Genomic DNA, 21,724 nt, shown 5'->3' with positions numbered 1-21,724 from the left:
AAGATCCTTGACTTAATCATGTCTTCAAACTGCTATTTCCAAATAAGGTCCTATTCACAGGTTCCAAGGATTAGGACGTGGACGTATCTTTGGGGCCACCATTCAGCCCGAGGAGTCAGAGGGAAGAAACACCTAGAAATAGGCATGACATTGAGACAACCTGCTGGGGTGATGTTTTGTGTTCCTGTGGCTTTGGATCTCACGTGAAGGCTGAGGATTCCAAAATTCTCTCCCTAGCCCAGAACATGTCTCAGAATTCCCAAGTCATACATATCCAATCACCAATTAAAATGTCTTAATATGTTTCAAAAAAATAAAAATAGAACTACCATATGATCCAGCAATTCCACTTATGGGTATTTATCCAAAGAAAATGAAAACATTAATTCTAAAAGATATTCATGCCCTCGTGTTCACTGCAGCATTATTTACAGTAACCAAGATACAGAGGCAACGAGACTATAGATGGATGAACGGCTAAAGAAATTGTTATACGTACATATATATATATATATATATATATATATATAAAATAATTATTCAGCCATAAAAAGAATGAAATCCTGCCATTTGTGACAACACAGATTGACCTTGAGGGCATTATGCTAAATGAAATAAGTCAGACAGAGAAAAACAAGTATCATATGATCGGTTATATGGGAAATCTAAATGCATACATGAAAACCTGAGTTCATAGATACAGAGAATATATTGGTGGTTGGGGGAGGCGGGGGGTGGAGGAGTGTTGGGAGAAATGGGTGAACTGGTTTTTTTGCTTAGTTTAAATGAACTGAATAAAAAAAGAGAATTAGGAACGCCTTTAAAACAGTAAATATCCATGTAACTGATCACTAATCAATTTTTAAAGGAGCTAGGCCTGATATACCTAATTCAACCCCTTCTCTCAACAGTCTTGAGACTTCTCTTGGGATATAGATTGACTTTTGAATAATTCACGCACTCAGTTCAGAAAGGATTTAATAGGTAAGACGCAACTTGTTCTACTGTTACAAGTTAATTGACTTGACTGGCCTTGCTTGTGATTCTTTTCCTAAGCTGAACATTTCCCTGATCAGTTTATTAGGCTAAACAACTCAGGCTTTGGTCCAGGGAAGATTTTGACCCCTGGGACCCTTCATCACCTTCTAGAATCTACTGCTCAGTTTTGTCTCCGAGCACAGGCTCATGAGATACACCTTTGACTCCGGACAGTAAACACACCTGTAAAGTCCTGGATGTCACCTCTTTAATGCTCCAGAAGCACCTAACAATCTCCCTCTGGAAGCAATCTCTTCTCCCGTTCCTCATTTTTCTGTGCCTTTACTACTTTGTCTACACCTTAATTATTTATTTATTTATTTATTTATTTTGTGGTACACAGGCCTCTCACTGTTGTGGCCTCTCCCGTTGCAGAGCACAGGCTCCGGACGCACAGGCTCAGCAGCCATGGCTCACGGGCCCAGCCGCTCCACGGCACGTGGGATCCTCCCAGACCAGGGCACGAACCCGCGTCCCCTGCACCGGCAGGCGGACTCTCAACCAATGCACCACCAGGGAAGCCCCCAATTTATTTGTTTTTTAAGCAAAGAAAATTCGTTTTCTCATTCCTGGTCTGTTTTCTAAAATAATTTTAAATAAATTAAAAAAAAATCTTACCAGCATTTTAAACGTAATACATCAGAAAGTGCACATCTTTGTGTCGTTCCTCTGAAACCACATCCTCTGCAGTTCTAATTCTGATGTGCTCCCCCTCCACAAGCCAGACACCCTTGAGCAACCTCTGTGTCTCCCTTCCCTCCAACCCATCAGCAGATCTTGTTGATTCTTCCTCCAAAATACCCGGGTGGAAATCGTGACGTTCTACTTGAACAGAAAACAGTGCTATAGCTAAATTCCCCTTTCTCGTCCCTTTCTATTTGTTCCATCTGTGCTTTCATAGCAAGCACTTTCTCTTCCATCAGTTCTATAGATTCCGGTGTTTTTAAGGACTCAGTGCTCCCTGTCTTCCTGGGACGCAGCCCACTGACAGTTTTCTTAAATGGTCCACTGCCACACCCTGGTGGAGACCATGGAAGCAGCTCACCTTACAACTTCATAGCCTCTGATGAGCACCTAGGTTACCCTACTGTCCTCTTTCACCATTGGTGATTCGGAGGTCAGGGTTACTTTTGTGTCTTACATCAGCTTACCCCCGACTTTAATCTTTTAGTGTCTTTCGCAGCAGTATCTACACAACCCGGACTTCTTAGATTGCTATGCAACGTCTCCATGACCCACCCCTGCTCTTGTCCCATCCCCAGTATCCCTGACCGTCACACTTGATGATTAAGCTCCAGCCACATGGACCTCTTTCAGTTATTCAAGATGCTGAAAAACTCTTTCCTGTCCTAGGGAAGTTAACAATAGGATTCCTTAATGTTCCATTCTGTTCTGGAATGTTCATTTCTTAATTCTTTCACTCTTTTGTGAATAGTTTCTTCCCGTCTTTCAAATAGCAGCTATGCCTTTCTGTCACGGCATGTGAGTTCTTGTAATAGTTATGAATATGCTTGTTCACTTGGTTACCACCTTCCTGAGCTATTGATATTTTTGAATGAATAAATGATGTATTCACTCGACTAGGAGCTAAGCTGTATCTTCATGACCAAACCAATGTGGTCTGATGGACAGCTTCTGGGACTGGTAAATGTGAATGTGTCTTATAACCAGTGAGCTATGTTTTGTAGAGAATATTTGAGGAACTTCCCTCTCTTTCTATAGATGGACATAAATGTATTTCAGTTTTATAAATGGTTAAATATATTATCTGAAAAAAACTCACAAGGTGATTCTGGAAAGGCCTTCTGAGAGCACTGCAATCCACCAGGTTCATCTCAGGAGTAGGTGGAGCTCTTGATGGAATATACAGCATCAGGGCTCCCAGGCTGGGCTCAGAAAGAAAAGATGGGAGCTCTTCCTCCAAGATCAGTGGAAAGGGCTTCTACTTATAATAATGGCTGAGTAAGCTTCTTCCCTCCGATAACAACAAGAAGCTCTCTTTTGTAGTTGTCCTTTTATCAAACTACTTTACACACACAGCAGCAGCAGCAAGTATGTGGAGGAAATGGAGAACAATCAGAAACAGGCACATTCTGGAGAGGGGTCAACAGCTGAAGGAATAAAGTGGCCAATGGCATTGGGCAATGGTGTGCTTGTAAATCGACCTCCCACCAAAAAAAGAGAGAGACACCTGATTTGTAAAGTTTGTCAATTTTCATGGTGTAAATACTCCCACCATGTCTGATTTCAAACTACAAGTGGTTTTACCATCAGAAGCTCAGAAAACTGCAGAATGCTTGTCAGTCATCTCTTATGAGCTGATGCAAGCTGGCTGGAGCACATCACAGGCAGTCATGGGCTTCCTCTTTTAATGGTTTATGGCATGAAGGCAGACCAGGCTTATAGCATGCCCCAAAGCTGGCAGATTTTGGAGAGGAATTATCACCTGGAGAAAGGGAATTGCACTGGATGAACTTCCAATCTTCACTGCTTCTGGCTTGAGGGCAGGCCTCAGTAGACCTGTGGGACAGCTGAAATCCACCTGAAGAACCAGAGGTTAAAATGTGGGGCAACCATAGACACAGCAAATTGGAGGTAAATCCTTGGAAGGAGAGACGGAGAAGCGCATCCACAAATTTTGTGTATAAACTCTGCCCTAATGTATCTTCTCCCTGGACCTTGTATATGCAAGGCAGACTCAGTAGGCCAGCTAAGGATAGGTGAAGTGAATTGGGATTTGAGCTGCCATTCAAAGGCAGTGTCTGCAGCGTGATTCCCACCAAGATACTAGCAACAACAGCAACGACAACAGAACACTTTTCAGAGGAATATAACAAAATTCAGAGTCTGAACAACATAATATTTACAATGTCTAAGGCTGAATTCAAACTTACACATCCCTCAAAGAAACAGGCAACTATGACCCTGTCTCAAGGGAAAAACTATCAGTGGAGACTGACCCTGATGTTGCACCTGGTAGACTTTAAAGCAAGGATTCAAATCCTGTGCTCAGTGACAAAAGGAACATGTGCTCATAAGGAATTAAAATGTGGGATCAGATGTTACAAGAGACTTGTTAGGCGAGGAGCAGAAGAAGGAGAGTGCGGGGATCTTCAGACCATGACGAGGCCCAGCTCCCGCTGAAGCAGGAGAAGAGGAAAGACTGGGTCAGAAGAGACCCCGAGCACAGCGTGGTTCTAACAGAGCTGCAGCCAGGCTGACGGGGAATCCTCGAGCCCATCCACATCCACAGCAGGTCTCCCAGAAAGGACGGTCTCAGCACCGCCCCCAGCTCAGGTGCCAACTAAAAGCAACTCCGTACAAACAGAGGGGCGTGTCCAGAGGGGCAGCCAATGGGGCTTGGGTCCACTGCACTTCCCCCGGGAGGGGATCTGAGCAGCCACATTGGGGACTTCAAGCCATTTATTTAGATGACCTCTCGCTTATTTGTTCTTCAGCTTCTTTTTTTTGGCTTCGCTGCTCGGCTTGCGGGATCTTAGTTCCCTGACCAGGGACTGAATCCCCACCCTCGGCAGTGAAAGTGCCAAGTCCTAACCACTGGACCGCCAGGGAATTCCCCTGTTCTTCAGCTTCTTACACATTCACCAAATTTAAAATGGCAATGACTCCATTTCTTATTTACTGAAAATCTTCTTGTATTTTTTTCCAAGTCTGCCTATTCATTTTTCTTGGTTTATTTTATCATAGTTTTTACGTTGTCTTTATTTCCTTTAATTATTTTAAACAAATTTGTTGTAAGTCTCTATTCAATATTTTTCTTTCATGTTCCCTGAGATGTAATTCTTACTGAATCTGTTAGCTTTGTACTACGATGTACTGTTTCCTTGTTTGTTTATCAATTTTTATTGTGAGCTATTTTCTTTATTCAGGTTTCTTTTTTTTCCTAAAGGTATAATATACCACTTGGTTTATCAAAGAGTCCCCTCAGGATGTCATTTTATTTGCTTTTGTTGTGTACTCCAGGAATATCACTGGCTTGGACCAACTTTTGTATTAGTTTCTTGAACACGGATACCCACAAGCAGATTCTAAATCCATTTAGGTATCAGCTTAAACTTCAGTTTCAATTCCCTCCACCAGTGGACAGTGTGGAGAGGTTTCTCATGCTGCTGGATGTTAGTCCATGTTCACTTCAGAGGTCCCAGCCCTGAGGGTCCAGGACCCTCCCTTTCTTCCAAGCTGAACAGCAGACATGGTTGTTACCTGTCCAATAAACCTGGTGTTACACATTTGCCAAGAGAAACCAGGAAGTTTCAAAGGAAAATGTGGAGACAGCATTTTGCTTTGTTGGGTGCTTTTGCTATGGGAGGTTTTCAGAGCTGTCTCTCTACCACAGGGCAGAAACCAAAGAGAAAGGGTCACAGATTTGCATTTTAGAAAGACTGCAAAAAGGATGGTGTGGACAGGGCAGTTAGGACTTGTCACCAGCTACGCCCTGGACCCGCATCAGAGCAAGAGGGGAGGAGGACTTTGTCTTCAGCAGTGGCAGTGGGACTCATGGGAAATCCAGAATTCAGAATCAGTAGTGCTTTCTCGAAGCAGAAGCTTCGACAGAGAAGGGGAAAAGGCCGCACGAAGAGGAAACCTGTGGGAAACGTCTGAAGACCTGGAGCCGGGTCGCAGGCTCGAATCTGAGTAGAAGACGGCCTCCTCCAAGTGGGGATGGAAGAAGAAAGGGCTGGCGGAGCAAATAAGCACAGGAGACGGAGCAGCCCTTTTTCTTGCGGACCAGTTCGTGTTCCCAGCAGGCAGGGAGCTGCCGCGTGGCAGGTGCCTGAGCCTCACTTGGCAGCGAGGGCGGGCGCAGACCTGCAACTGCAGGTTCGCAGAGAACAGAGACGGCATCTCACCAAACTTCGTTCACCCGTGTTCATCGGAGAAGTCCGTTCAGGCCTTCGCAGGCGGCTTCGGGTGACACAGCCCACACCACACAGCTAACTGGGGGAGGACCAGACTATACGTTGTCAACAACTGGAAATGTTACTGTTTTGATCTAATGGCATCAAGTGTTTTTGACTCTGCGAGCCCCTGTTATGAAAAAGGGAGAATTCTGAGGGGAAGGGCTGAGGGCTTTGGAAGCCAGCACATCAGGCCTACATCCAGCCCCGAGCGAGGGCCAGCCCTCTTCCCTCTACATTGAGGGTTTGTTTGCGGGGGACACACAGGCACATGCACACACATGAACACATGTCAGCACACACACGAACACGTACCCACATGAACACACACACCTGCACACACATGTACTTTCCATCAGAGACTGTGAGCTCCATCAAATCCTTTTGGATTCTAAATAAATGTTTAAATGTATGTAACGGGGACTTTCATGGTATCTTGTCAGCTTTCTTCAGCCGGCTTGTTTCGGGGATGAACCAGGAAGCCACACGCCTGGAGAAGCCAACAGGATGCCCTGACACAGTTTGTGTGGGCAGCATCTAATGTGTGGACCCTAGAGCTGGACCAGCCCCAAAGGATGGGCCTGCAGTGCCTCCCGGTGGAAATGTCTGGCCACTGCACCAGGAGGGAGGGGGCACCTTCCCGGGATTTGCGGGCCTTCACTAAGCTCATTCCATTGATGGCCGGGTCTCTGAGAGACGACTAGTACTTTCTGGGACAAATGCCAAGGCTGAGGTCAGGTGATCTCCAGAGGCTGATGGAGGGGGAGGAGTGTGTGTGACCCGTCGCGACCTGCTGATGGAGGCTGGCCGGGGAGACCCAAGGTGGAGGTGGGCAGCAGAGCGTCTGTGAGAAGGAGCTGCCCCCTGTGCCCTGGGCTGTGACAGTGACCTTCCCCAGCGCGCTCCCCCGGGAACAATGGCAGCGGCCTGATCCGCCTTTCCCTTAGTGAGGCCCTGGCTTCAGCACCAAATGCGCGAGCCGAGGGCCAGCCATTTGCAGGTAATCGTAGTCTTTCTCCTTATTTATTTGCCTCTTTGGATCGAATTAAAAGAGACCAGAACTTAAAAGGGATGACCAGGTAAGGTGGCATAACTTCTCTGAGGAAAAGGGGGAAACGAAGCAAATCAAATTGCCAAATTCTTTTAATTGGTCAGAGTCCTCTCCAGGGAGAAAGAGAGGTGTCTGGATTTGAGCAAAAAACGGGAGCCGAGGGAACAAACTTCCCAACCCCTGAGGAGGATTCACAACAAAACTTGGGATTTGAAGTCTACACAGTTGAGCTCCCAGGAATTAATGCATTAAAATGAAAATAAACATGTATAATTATAAAACATAAAAAGATAAAAAATAAAACTGTATTAGAAATGTATAAAATTAGAAAAATTAAAAGCAAAATAAGCATAAACTCACCAAATCTTAAAATATTAGAATCTGGGTTTCTTCTCAAAGTGTGAAATAAAACATCGGAAGAACTTAGCTTTGCGTCTTTGATGTTCAACCCAGGGCCTAGGTAAGGGAAAGCTGAGCAAAGCTGTTGCCCGCCTCCCGCCAGGGTCCCAGCCCAGGGCACTGCGGGCAGCTGCATCATCCTCAGCAGAAGCTTTGCAGCCACACTCGAGTGCTAGGTCACACCAGCGGCAACCGACGGCTCCTGTCACATGCCAAGCGCTGCCGTGATGCTCCTCCAACTCGTTCATCCTCACAAGGACCCATGAGGGCCCCTTCTCCTCACATAGCACGTGAGGACCTGGGCGTGCAGACCCTCCCTGGTCACAGGGTAGCCAGGCCAGAAGGTGCTGAACAGCCTGTGTGGAGTCCGAGCTGAGGCCGCTGCCCGCCCTGTCCCCTGGAACCCAGCCCAGGTCCAGGCGGAAAGTGGGTTGATGCCCTGTGCCCCTGTGCCCCATCCCTGGGAGGGGCCCATCTGAGGGGCCCTGCCCTGCGCTGCCCTCACGTGGTCCCAGGAAGCTCTGAGCCTCCGCAGCTGGATCTGCACTGAGATGCGCTGCAGGGGGGAAAAGCACACCGGACTTTCCTCCCAGCTCTGTTGGGCTGTAATTGACATGCATCCCATGGTGTGGTGGTCCGACTTACACGCTGTGGAAAGATCCCCACCGCAGGAATGGTTAGCTTGCCTCAGCTCGCAGAGATGCCGTGAACTCACTAGATTTCAAAGAGAAAGAAATGAAAGAAAACCGTTTTATTTATATGTGTTCGGTATTTTTTGTGGCAAGAATATTTTACATATATTGAGTTAAATTAAGTTTTTTATTAAAACGAGTGTCACCTGTTTCCCTTTACTTTTTAAACCATGGCTGTTTGTAAACTTTGCCTCCTTGGTGACACTGATTTCTAGGGGAAGATTCCTCTGACAGTCGGCCTAGAAGAAGAATCCGGGAAAGAGCTCAGAGGCCTCTCCTTTCCTGCTTCACCCTGGACACGTGTTCAATGAGGCCCCGAGTAGGACGTTCCCCTGGGGGTGGGGCTGTGTCGCTCACCCTTGAGTGAACACAGGGGTCCCCAGGGCCCCTAGTCACCCCTGCATCGTCCCTCAGGGCCTCAGCGGGGGCACCGCCAGACAAACCTGCTAACTAATGTGTTTTTCACTGTTGCCAATTAGTTTACAATGAAAACTCAAAGGCTGTGCAAGGAGACATCAGCCCTATGACAGGGGCTCATCTTCTATTTGTATAGGAGGACTTTTTCACCCAACCCTCAATTAGCTCTTTAGTTGGGTGATGACACTGACCCCCACTGCACCTGCTCGTGGCATGTTCCCAGCAAGGGCCACGGGTGGCACCTCTCACCCCTTGGAGCACCTGAGAGCTCATGATCCAGGAGACTCAGGGCCCCAGCATGGTCATCATCGTGTCTTCATTCTCCTTGTCGTGTGTGTAAACCTTGTCGACCCTCTGAGGACTTAGTGTGACTTGGACTTTTTTATAAACCAAAACACTACTTTAGTACAATTGTGCAGTTTTAAGTATGTGGTAGATGCTTATTAAACATTTGAAAAGCAATGCCTGGTGAAATCTATCCATGTGTGAGATGATTTTATTCACAGTGAGGGAGAGAAACAGACCACTGATTAAAAATACCTGTGGCCTCCCCAACACAGGAGCCCAGCAGCTGTGAGCTGAAGACCCCTGCGATCCTCGGGAGCTTAAAATGTGGGTGTATAACGTCCAATTCGGATTCTGCTTATTGCAAAGGCCTCAAGATATCTGACATATTTTTAACATATAGAATTAACTTCTGGGGTACTGAGATATACAGACTTGTTTAAAAATGGGAACTCAAAATATAACAGTTACTTTAAAACATTCTATTTGGAGCGTTTGTCCTTTTGGGGTATAAAACAAAGAAAATCATTAGTTTTTAAGTATGAACATAGAACATGTATTTATAGAGTTGATGTCTATAGTCAAATAACATTTGGAACAAAATATCAGTCAGGTTAGATATAAATGATTCAGAAGTCACATGGTTGATTATAATCAGTCTTATTTTTTCACAGCCAAAACACATGTTTAGTTTAGTTTTCCTTTTAAAAAAAATCTGCCACATTTACAAGCAGCTCAAGGTTGACTATTTTCCTGATATTATGTCCATTTGAGTCCTTGGTCTTGGACACATTTTCAACCTTAGCATCTCACCCCAGAGAGCAGAGGTGCTGCACCTGCTGCCCAGCACATGCCTCCCCAACCTGTCCCATGTCTCCCATCCAAGGGGTCTCTTCCCTGCCCTGGAGTCAGAGAAACAAAGTAAGAGAGGTGGGTGCAGAGGGAAGCCCAGTGCAGGGTGAGGACCCTCAGAGAGACGTGCCAAAGGCCCCAGAAGAAAGCCACCGTGGCCAGAGATCTGACGCCGGGATCTGAGAAGCAGACGGTCCAAATGGAATTACTCAAGTACGTATGAGTTTCCTGCAGTTGCTGTAACAAATCGCCCCACTCTGGAGCTGAAGACAACACATATTCGTTCTCTGACAGTGCTGGGGCCAGAGGTCTAAAATCAAGGTGTCAGCAGGATTTCCCTGCTTTTGGAGCCCTTGGGAGGGAATCTGTTTTCTTGCCTTTTCCAGCCTTGAGAGGCCCTGTGTTCCTTGGCCCTGTGTTCACGGCCCCTGCTCAGCATCAGGGATTATCCCTCCACCTCTAGTTCTCTCGTCTCATTGTCTTTTTCCTACCTCAACCCTCTTGCATCTCCTGTGTAAGGGCCCTGTGGGTACAGTGCACCCACCTGGAAAATTGGGATGACCTCCCATCTCACAGGGAGGTCCTCAACTTGGAACCTTTGTTTAATTTCCATGCAGAGTCCCTTTTGCCACATGAGGTAAAATATTCACAATTCCAATACGGTGTAAGACATGGGTGCCTCGTGGGGAGGATTACCCAGCCACCCACAGGGTCAGGAGGGAGAAAGAAGTCAGATGACCTCCAGTTTAATTATTGTAGGTACAATTTCTTGGCTCCTACAAGCTTTTCAAGAGTCTATGAAAATGCTTGATGTTTAGCATTACTTGGGAAAGACACATGCACCCCAATGTTCACCGCAGCACTATTCACAGTAGCCATGACATGGAAGCAGCCTAAGTGTTCATCGACAGATTAGTGGATAAAGAAGATGTGGTACATATATGCAATGCAATATTACTCAGCCATAAAAAAGAATGAAATAATGCCATTCTCAGCAAAACGGATGGACCTGGAGATGATCATACTAAGTGAAGTAAGCCAGACAGAGAAAGACAAATATCATATGATATCATTTATATGTGGAATCCAAAAAAACGATACCAATGAATGTATATGCAAAACAGAAACATACTCATAGCTACAGAAAACAAACCAATGGTTACCAAAGGGGAGAGGGAAGTGGGGAGGGGCAAAATTAGGGATATGGGCTCAAGAGATACAAACTATTATGTATAAAATAGATAAGCAACAAAGTCATATTGTATAGCATGGGGTAATATAGCCATTATCTTATAATAATTTATAATGAAATATGTGCAAAAGTACTGGATCTCTATGCTAACATAATGTAGTAAATCAACCATACTTCAGTGAAAAGAGGTTTGAGGTTTGAAAACAATTTTATTGTCTCCATGACAAGAAAGAACCACTACAAACTTGAATTAGTAAAGATTTAATCAGTCATCTACAAAAAGTTCCATTTCATCTATTCACAAACATTCATTACACTTAAGAGTGTTTGTAGGTTAGATTGTCTTCTTTGGGGATAATTCTCAAATAGACCCAGAGGTTAGCAACACCTCACAGGACATTATCAATTGAGTCAGATATCACACTGATCTTTTCAACTGAGTCAGATATCACACCAATCTTTTCAACTGAGTCAGATATCACACCAATCTTTTACAACACTTTTAAGACCTTCCACAGTTTTTACAGATACAAAGCCCAACATGGTATGGAGGTGAATTTATTACTTTTTTTAAGATTTATTATTTATTTATTTTACTTTATTGATTTTTGGCTGCGTCGGGTCTTAGTTGCGGCACGCGGGATCTTCGCTGAGGCAGGTGGGATCTTTTGTTGTGGTGTGCGGGCTTCTCTCTAGTTGTGGCGTTCAGGCTCCAGCGCACCGTGGGCTCTGTAGTTGAGGCGCGCGTGTTCCAGGGAGCATGGGCTCTGTAGTTTACGGCACGTGGGATCCTAGTTCCCCAACGAGGGATCGAACCCGCATCCCCTGCTTTGGAAGGCGGATTCTTTACCACTGGACCACCAGGGAAGTCCCTGAAGGCGAAGTTTTAAATCTTTCCTATACCATGGAGGAGGGGCACTCTGTAAGTAAAGGGTGACCCAAGACAGGACGGCAAGCAGCAGTGCACGGTTCTCTGAGGCAGGAGTCCGAGGGGGTAAAAAGTTCTTCTACCTGAACTGGGGCCTGGCCTTCCCCCCGTTTACTGCCATCCTTCCCTCGGAAAAAAGTCAGAGTTAAAAGTGAGATGAACATGGACGCCTGCAGAATCAGCTTCTCCCGCGGCATCACGATGGATGATAAAAGCAAGTGTACTCACGTGAGACTTGAATTCAAGGACTAAGCACCTTTTTACCACACACATACCTCAAAAACCAGAACCAAAGGCAGCCCCTACCCCCGACCTTCCCCAGGAGAGCTGACATTTCATCACTTGCCCTGATGCCCAGGAAGACGGGCACTTTGGGGAAGCCAAGGGCCTCCTGGCCCCAGGATGCAGAAGCTCCAGGGAAGCACCTGCCCCTGGACGGGGCGTTTCTGGGGCACCTTTGTGACCCTAATCTGGTGGCATGTGTCCTGGTCTGGAACATCCTTCAGGTGGCAGGTCAAGACCTGGGAAACCTATGATAAATGTTAGCCTGTGGATTTTATTTTCTTCCAGAAGAAATCCAACAAAAGCCACAGACAGGTAACCAGAAAAAATCAGACAAAAAGACCTTGGGCACTTAGATTCTAAACTTTATTTTCAAGTATTTTGCATCAGACTTGCGGGCAGAGCCCCAGACCGTTACTTGTCCCCTCCCTGGGCTGGTTCTCTTTCTCCATGGCCAGCCTTTCCTGTGATGACTCTTACCAGCCAGTACTGACCTCATTTCAATTACATAAAAACCGATTTTGGACATGAATCACCTTTTAAATATAAACTAACTCTGCAAAAAAGCCTTTCCACCACTAAATCTGTCTATTTTTCAGCCTTTAAGCCTGCTAGTGCACCAGTAAAGAGGTTTTTCTCTATTAAGAAAAAAAGAATCACTAACAGGAATGCAGAAAGCCCGTGGACACCTTATTTTTAGTGCTTCTTGACATTTTATTTTCTTGTAAACAACTGGTGGTGTGACAGGTATTTAAAATGTCCTCTTTGCAAACAGAAAAAGAAAGGAAGAAGGAAAAGGAAAACGGAGAGAAATAAACCACCAGAACACCATCGGCCAACAAATATTTATCAGCTTCGTCTGCCTGATGCCAAGCGGGGGCAGGTGGGCCGGTGGCCCTATTGCAAACCTGTGTTCACATTTTTCCGTTGGCCGGCTGCCTAAGATAACCTTGCATCAGATACAGAAAAACAAAAACAGCTCTTACTAATAAATCCTGGAGGTTATTTAGGAAGCCTGGGCCGTGCCCTGTGATGATGCCCAGGAGGTAGGAAGCTGGCTGCGTGTCCTCTGTGGGCACCGCAGGGTGTAAATCCTGTCATCTTAGCAGGACGCTCCAGGCCCGCCACCCCCTCGGCTGAAGCTCCGACAGCCACCATCTGGGAGGTCCCTTTGGTGGCAGCGTCCATTACTGGAAAGAGCACAGCCAATGTCTTGGGATCGATTCGTGATCAGCCCACAAAAAATAGTTTCCGGAAGTGCGTTTTTCTGCTTCCAGCCACCCCTCCCCCTCGCCAGCTCCTCAAATGATAAATCTAGCAACTGAAGTCAACAGCATACTTGTCGGAGGATGTTACCGTCGGGAGTGAAGGAGGCCGCATGTCACACAGCCGACAGACAGGCCGTAAACACAGCTTCATGCACCTCTGTTTAGTGAAAGCAGGGCAGGGCTGCGCAGCCCGAGGCCGAGAGTGTCCTGTGCCTCCGACACCAGTGGGCTCTTTGTCACCGGCCAGGGCGGGGGCAGGGAGGGGGCCCTGTTGTCACCTGAAAAGGTAGCCGTGGGTCACCACCACCATCCCCAGAAGGCCTCGGCCTCACCAGGATGACCCACGCGTGCAGGCCTGGAGCTGGCTCCAGAAATAATGCACACTGACTGGCTGGCTGGCAACGGCCGCCTGAGGGAGCAAATATTTACCCCAGAGGCACGTGTGCCAGCTGCAGCTGTGTCGGACTTCCGTGCCGTGGTCGCCGTGGGGCACTGGGGCCCCTCACACTGTCGGAGCCGAGCTGTCGGGCGGCTCGGGGAGAGCGTCCACACTGTCCTCTCTGCACTTTCCTAACCACCCCAGGAGGTAGGACTCGAACCTTGTTTTAAAAATTAAAACACACACACAGATTCACAAAGAGTAAATTACTTTCCCAGATCCCTGCAAGTGAGAAAAGGACAGCAAGACCAGCTCCACGGAATTTCAACCCACTCATCCTTGGACCTGTGAGTTCATGGCGATCTGGGCCAGTGAGGTCCAGGCGAGGAAGACCAGGGAGGGGCAGGGCTGGCAGCTCAGGGTTTACACAGCGATCTGCCTCTAGAGCCTCCAAAACCCCTGCCGCTGACCCAAACCAGAGCCAGAAGCCCTTGGAGCGTCCTCCATCCTCGGTCTGAACCGCGGTTCTGGGACTGCCGGCCCTGCAGCTCCTGCCCCGGGACTTGTCCGAAACTCCGCAATGACACGGAAGCTCGAACAGGCAGACAGGAGCGAAGAGGCTCCGGATTCCGTCCCAGAAGACAACAGATGAGCAATCAACCATCCTCCCACAAATAACAGAAGAAATGTGCTTGTTCCTGCGAAGTTCTCTAGACTCGAGTCAGCAGGAGAAAGCCACCCACCCGAGTGAGTCGGAGCGGTGCGAACACCAGGGGGCGCTGTCCCACCTTAGAAGATGCTCCCGTCCATTTTCCAGTTCCTTCTCACACTTCCCAGTGACCCAAGGATTTTGCAGTTATTAACACCATGATGTGTGCAAAGTTACTACAAGACAGATGTACTTTAAGCCCTCTTGACACACCTGGGTGTCTACTGAAGTATCTGATCAATTTGCAGTCATGTGAGTGCATTAGGGGTGGGTACAGGCTTTGACACTGGATGACTTAAGGAGCCCTCTTTAAGGAAAATAACCAAAGGACAAATAGAAAATTAGGGACAAAATAAGCATTCACTTACAATGTGGAAAAACACAACAAACTGTGCATCTCAACAATCTGACAAATATTCCAAACATAACAAAATCCATAAAAAATAATATGATATTTTAATTAACTAACTACATAATACACACCAATCTTCTCTCCATGTTCTACATACGATTTAACCTCCCTTTCATGCGTCAATGAATATTTTTCTATTTTAATGCCGTTTCCTCTAGAGAGAACAGAAAGAAAACTCAATTTCCATAGATGCATGAAATCTAATTTTATTGTTATTAACTGATGCTCATAAAACTTAATGGGACTTCACATAAGAAACACTTGTTTTATGTAACACCATTCCTGTTCTGCACATTGCTGACACTGAGATTTTGATAAATTCTACCTTGTACATTATAAATATATATTTTTTTCTACATACATGCTGTGTATTTATCATCGCCTTCTTAACAGAATGTTCTTGACAGAAGAGCTCTTCCGCTTTGACTAGAGTTAATTGAAACCTGCTAATAATCGAAGGACATGAGAATCGGAAGCTTCAGCAGAATGGCTTCCGGGACCTTTCCCTTCAAGCCTTGCTCCTCCCCGGGCCCCGGCCCAGAGGACAGGTCCACGCTGGGACTGGCCTCTGTCCTCCCCTTTGTGTCATGGCCAGATGACAGGGACAGCGGTTGGGAAAATACTCTGGAAGCCGTCTCTACACCGGGAAGACCAGCGGTAACTAAACTGTCCACAGAAGTGATGGCAAACCACGTGATGGTGCCCACAGCGTCCAAACTAAATGCATCGCCTACTCACCTTCTCTGAACTGAGTCCCCAGATGCCATGGTCTCTCTGTCCTGTCACCTGACACAAGGGGACACGAGATGGAGAAGACATGGGAGGGAGGGAGACAGCAGACTTACCAACTCCAGATTCTACACACACAGCACCCGATGGGCACATCGCCCCGCCCTGTCCCGGCATGGGCCCTGGAGATGGGGTCGGGCGCTGGCAGTCAGCTGCACCATAACCTGCATCAGCACACGTGTGGGACAGTAACGCAGGGCCCTGGCAGCTTTATCATTTCAGATTTGAAGGGATGGATACAAAGGACTGGCCTAAAGCTCCCCTCACTGATTGGCCTCAGCACCAGGCAGTGACAGAGCATCAGCCTCCTGTCGGCTCACTTTTACCCCAGTATTAAAGACGTTTTCTTCCCTGGAAGCTTAACTGGAGACTTATTAGAAATAAATAGGTATGTATTTGATGAACTCCATGTGCTTCCAAAACTTTAAAGTCAAGTTTTGAAGGTAGGCACTGGAGCAAACCCTTAAAAACGTTCAAATGCTTCCGTGCCCTGTGAAATCTGATAAAGAGAATGAATGTTACTTGTAGTGTGAGTCAAGTGTCACGTTGTCCGCTCCAAGATCGAGTGTTTGAGGGAGGAAAAAGTGGATCCTAGCCCAGCACCAGGCTAGGTGCTCTGAGAAGTAGCAGCCTGGGTGCACAGCCGGTGGTGTATTTCAGCCATAAGGCAAGACCCAACCACCCCTGCACTGCTTCTTGCCATGTTCTCATGGTTTGGGTCTCGATAGCTTTAAGAATGAAATGGAATAGGGGCAAAATGAGGAGAAACTGAATGAATTATGTTAGGAACATGCAGCCTCTTCTCCACTGCACCATGCTAACATCGAAATGCAGAGTTTGCAGAGTTTATGGTTTATGTTTGGGGAAACACTGAATTTTCCCAGGAGAGTGAGGTGTGTATACACACATACATCTTCCTGCGAATGTGCCTAGGTTTTCTCGATAAACCTCCTGTCTCCTGCAAGAGGTTTCCTGTTCCATGTTTATATGAAGTAAAGTATTATTACAACACAGTATATATTTTTCACAAATAAAACTGAAGTGTTTGATTGCTATCCATGGAACAATAAACTGGACACCTGGCATTACTCTTCTAGCAGTCTTTACAACCCCCAATATATCATTATAACAGCCCCCTCAGACTCTTTCCACAATCTGCCTACATGCTGCTCTTTCAGTTTTAAGTAATTGTATTTGCTCTCGGCCACCACCCTGTCTGGGACGTGTGCCATGGGACCCCGGAGAGGTGGCAAACTTCTCTTATCTTTCCCGGATGCGGTCGGAACTGTTTGCATATAAACTGCTGGCTTCTGCTGCTCCCGCGTGGACCTTTCAAACCTGACCGCTGGCACCACACTCTTGGGATGCTGGGGTCTCGCATCCCAACACCGGACTTCAGCCCCTACAGTCCCCAAACCACACGTTCCTGGTCTCCAGGGCTCTCTCTGTAAATGCACGTCTCTCAGGCGTATTTCATCTTCTCCCGCTCCCTTTCCGTGTAGAGTAGAATCTGAACCCCTCCACAGGTTGTAAGACTCTCTGGAAGCCCCGCCCATCTCTGCACCCTCCCCGCCCCCCGCCACCAGGAGCTTGTCCGATTCCTCACTGCCCAGCAGACAAACAACCTCCCTAGGACCGCGGCTCAGCGGTGAATGGGCTCCCCGCCAGTCAGGTCCTTAGCCACATGCAGTTACAGCATCATCGACACTCGGGCAAATTGCTTGCTTCTGTGGTCTCGAGGTAACAGGCACACGTCTCCTCACATCATGGAATAATCTTGTCTTAATTATGTTTCCACATCTAACTCCTCCTTCACATCATAACTTTCAGCTCTAACTTATGTACCCTGATTCCGAGAGAGTGACAGCTCAGAGTAGGACCTCAGGAGAGAAGCTGTCAGAGAAATTAATGAAGAAATGAATGAATGCGTAATTGGTGGGTATTGAGTGATGCCTATTCACAACTCAGGGTAGTCACCCAACAGTGAGCTGGGGGTCACTAAAGGCAGAGCCAGGACACCGCGCATCCTGAGGCTAGTCCCTCACTAACTGAGCCCCAGTCCCAGGGAGCTCGGCAGTGTAACTAACTCTGGATCGGTGAGTCCATGCGGTGCACCTGCTGAGCACCTGCTGGATGCCCACCGCCACGATGCTCGGTGGATGGGACGCAGGGAAAGCGTAAGACTTTGGTCTTTCCAGGAGGAAGGAGACTCAGACAATCCGATTTGTAAACACAGAAGTGAGCCCGAGAAACAGAATACAGCCAAGACAACCTCTCACAAAATTCAGACAGCTTAGTCCAAATGCAGGGGCAATGGGCTTTTAGAGAAGACTGAAATATATACAATGGAATATTACTCAGCCATAAAAAGAAACGAAATTGAGCTATTTGTAATGAGGTGGATAAACCTAGAGTCTGTCATACAGAGTGAAGTAACTCAGAAAGAGAAAGACAAATACCGTATGCTAACACATATATATGGAATTTAAGGAAAAAAATGTCATGAAGAACCTAGGGGTAAAACAGGAATAAAGACACAGACCTACTTGAGAATGGACTTGAGGATATGGGGAGGGGGAAGGGTAAGCTGTGACAAAGCGAGAGAGAGGCATGGACATATATACAGTACCAAACGTAAGGCAGATAGCTAGTGGGAAGCAGCCGCATAGCACAGGGAGATCGGCTCGGTGCTTTGTGACCGCCTGGAAGGGTGGCATGGGGAGGGTGGGAGGGAGGGAGACGCAGGAGGGAAGGGATGTGGGAACAGATGTATATGTATGACTGATTCACTTTGTTATAAAGCAGAAACTAATAAAAAAATAATAATAATTTTAAAAAATGAAATAAATGTGTGTAGTGAAAAAACGTTAGTGGACCACAGCAGGAACCAGGATGTGTGCAGGACTCTCCCCTGTGGCGACTCTGGAGGTCAAAGGTGAGCCCCAGGACCGTACGTCTCAGCTGGATTTCACCCTCTGTGTTCACCACCCACCAGTCTGCCCCATCCCACCCAGGTCTTTTTCATAACAACAATGAAAATAATAATTTTGACAACAGCCAACACTTTTTAATGCTAGCCATTGTACTAAGTGCTTTATATGTACTTATTCATTCAATCCTTGCCAAAGCAATAAATCTATGAAGGGGGTAATATTACAGAAGAGGAGACTGAGACACAAAATGATGAATGACGTTGCCCAAGGTCACATGTCTCCCACATGGCAGAAACGAGAGGGTCAAGCAGTGATGGTCCTAGAATGTCTCCACTGAAGGTCTTAGAGGCTCAAACTGGAGGATGGGGTCTAAGGGATTTTCAGAACTCTGACTACATGGCAATTTTGATAAAATTGAGATTATTTCAACTGCCCTGATGAATGGAGGGGTCCAAGAAGGGAGGCTGAGGGAAATACGGGATGCAAGGAGCACCCTTCAACCCTCCATGAAATCACAAGTCCTTAGTGCACTTTCCTGGGCATTCTTTTCTGACCATCAGAACCAAGGGAGCGTCTCTCCACCAAGGGAGCTCATGGAGATCACTTGAGGAGATTTATACAGACCATCACCCTGCAAATGATGAGTCAAAGGTCTGGCTCATTTTTAGAATTTTAGTACCCAGTCTGATTGGCAGAACTGGATAGGAAACAGATGCTGGGATAAAGCATTTGGTTAAATTTAATTTCAGTATTGAATTTAGTATGACTTTCTTTTGCTAATGCTCTGAACTTTTACATCATATCTAAATATATCTAACTCCTGAATATGTAGGTGACCAAAAAAATGTGCTCACATGCCATCCTTTACCCTCAACCATTAATAATCGACAGATACCAACATGAGGCAGCAATTTGAAATGTTTCCTAAATTTTCCATTTATTATAAATTGAACTTTATACTTACAAATGTTGAAATTGACATCTGTAAACTACCACAGTACAACTTACTCTACTGAGATGCAGTTTGAACTGTTTTTTAAAAATTTCTCTGATCACCTCAGTGATTTCTGAAGCTTTGCTGGTGGGTTGGTTAGGTTTTCCAGCAATCACCACCTTAAATCATTTCTGCTATATATTTGTTGCTTTCTTACAGTGGATTAAAATACATGTTTTAAGGAAGGTGTGTCTTTTTTATGTTTATCATTTTTTTTAAATTTTCATGATGTATGTTGAGAAAATGAGACCTGCTCAGTGGGTCCCGGATAATCAATTAGTGATGTGTTAATTCTGCAAAGTGACGGTGAGGGCCCGCTCTCCCCAGGAGGCATGGGGCTGAGCCCCTCCCTGGGGTCGGCTGTGGGAGGAGGTGACCCCAAGGCTGGCCCGTCATCCAGTCCCGGAGCCTGTCTGGCAGTGATTCCCCAGGGAGCACGATGGCATGGCAGCACCACACCAGGAGAGGCCAGCAGACCTGGAACGCGGTGGGCTTCAGCGATGAAAGTTCAATGACCTAGAAAAGGGTCACTTCTAGGTAAGCCTCCGAGGAGACAATTCTGTTCCTAAACTCTCAGAAATGCACATTCAGATCCATGGGGAAGAAATTCAGGATGAGGCATAATCTTCAAGAGTTCCCATCCACGTGGGTGATTTTTCTCAGAAAGAAAAGATTGAGAAATTATTTAATTCCTGCCAGAGACCTAACTTAAGAAATTGACTTCACACTTAGTGTGTTCCTGAGCCACTGCTGTCAATCTGCAGCTTTCCTTCCAGACGAACCCATGTGCTTTGTGGAGGGCGCATCTGGGGGGACGTGTCCTGCCCACGCAGCCCATACCTGATGGGCAGGAGGCTGGGGGTGCCAGGGCGGCACCTGAGCGCAGCCGGGGGCGACTACGCACCCGCCGCTGGTCAGGGAGGGCCCTGAAGTGCCAAGACCATTGCGAGTAGAAACTGAGAGACCCCAGAAGTAGAGATTTTAACATTTCCTGAATCAGGTTGTTCTGGGAGCAATGCCAAATACGTGGTCCCTTTCCATAAAGTGTTTAAGAAAGAAACTTTCCGAAAGGCAAGCTTCCCTCCAGAAGAGTCCAGGGCTCTGCATTTGACAAACACCGTAGACCAGGCGGCTTAAACGACAGACGTTTATGCTCTCAGGGTCTGGAGCCTGGGTGTCCGAGGTCCTGCCGGGGGCAGGGCTGGCTCCCCCGAGGCCTCTCTCCTCGGCGTGAACCCGGCCTCTTCTCCCCGTGTCCTCGCCCGGTTGTCCTTCTCTGTGTGTCTGGGTCCCTATCTCCTCTTCCTAGAGGGACACCTGTCACATGCGATGGGGACCCACCCTCATGATATCATTTTACTGCAATCCCCTCTCTAAAGGCCCATCTCCAAACACTGTCACACTCTGAGGTGCTGGGGGGCCAGGACTCCCATATAGTAATTTGGGGACACAATTAAGCCCCTAAATTTCAGAATGGTCCCTCTTACCTCCCTGTGCCAGAAACACGAGGGTTTTTCCCTTGTTTTTTTATGCCTCGAGAAGCTGGTGAGGTACCTGAGGATAAAACCCAGGAAACCGTGGGGCGCCCTTAGGACCACGGCCGCAGGAGGCTCTCCATCCCGCAGGTGTCCACTGTCAGCCTCCAGGGATCTGCTAAAATGACCCAGTACATTTTCTCAGCAGTTTACGGCCCCAGGGGCTCCTTCTCTAGGCAGCTGAGCTTGGCTGTGACTCTGCACTTGCCCGGATGTTGGTCTGAGTTTGGGGTGTTGTCCCCGGGACCTCAGTTCTCTGCCGGGGTCAAGAAGCCATTGATTTTCAGCCTGTTCGGCTTTGTCGTGTTGTGAGGATGGGGAAGTGACTTCCAAGCTCTCCACCTGCTGGAGCTGAGCTGTGCAGTGAGAGCCTGGAGGAGCTGCCCCAGGCTAGAGGTCACAGCACATCGGGGAAAGGGCCTGTCCCGATGCTGTCTCCCTATACCCCTCCCGCTGGGGCGCTGGGACATTCCTCCCAGAAGTCTGAGAGTGAATTCTGTCCCTGCAAAGTGCGGGACACTGAAGTGACCTCCATCGTCCTCCTGCCTGGCGAAGCCCTGTCCTCGGGGGGATCCGGATACCGAGCGCCAGCCGTCCCCCAGCTCCGTCTCTGTTCCTCTCCTGCCCATCCACCTCCACGGCCATCAGCT

This window comes from Hyperoodon ampullatus, assembly GCF_949752795.1.
Source record: "Hyperoodon ampullatus genome assembly, chromosome: 12".
NCBI classification, from domain to species: Eukaryota; Metazoa; Chordata; class Mammalia; order Artiodactyla; family Ziphiidae; genus Hyperoodon; species Hyperoodon ampullatus.
This window is presented reverse-complemented; position numbering follows the sequence as displayed.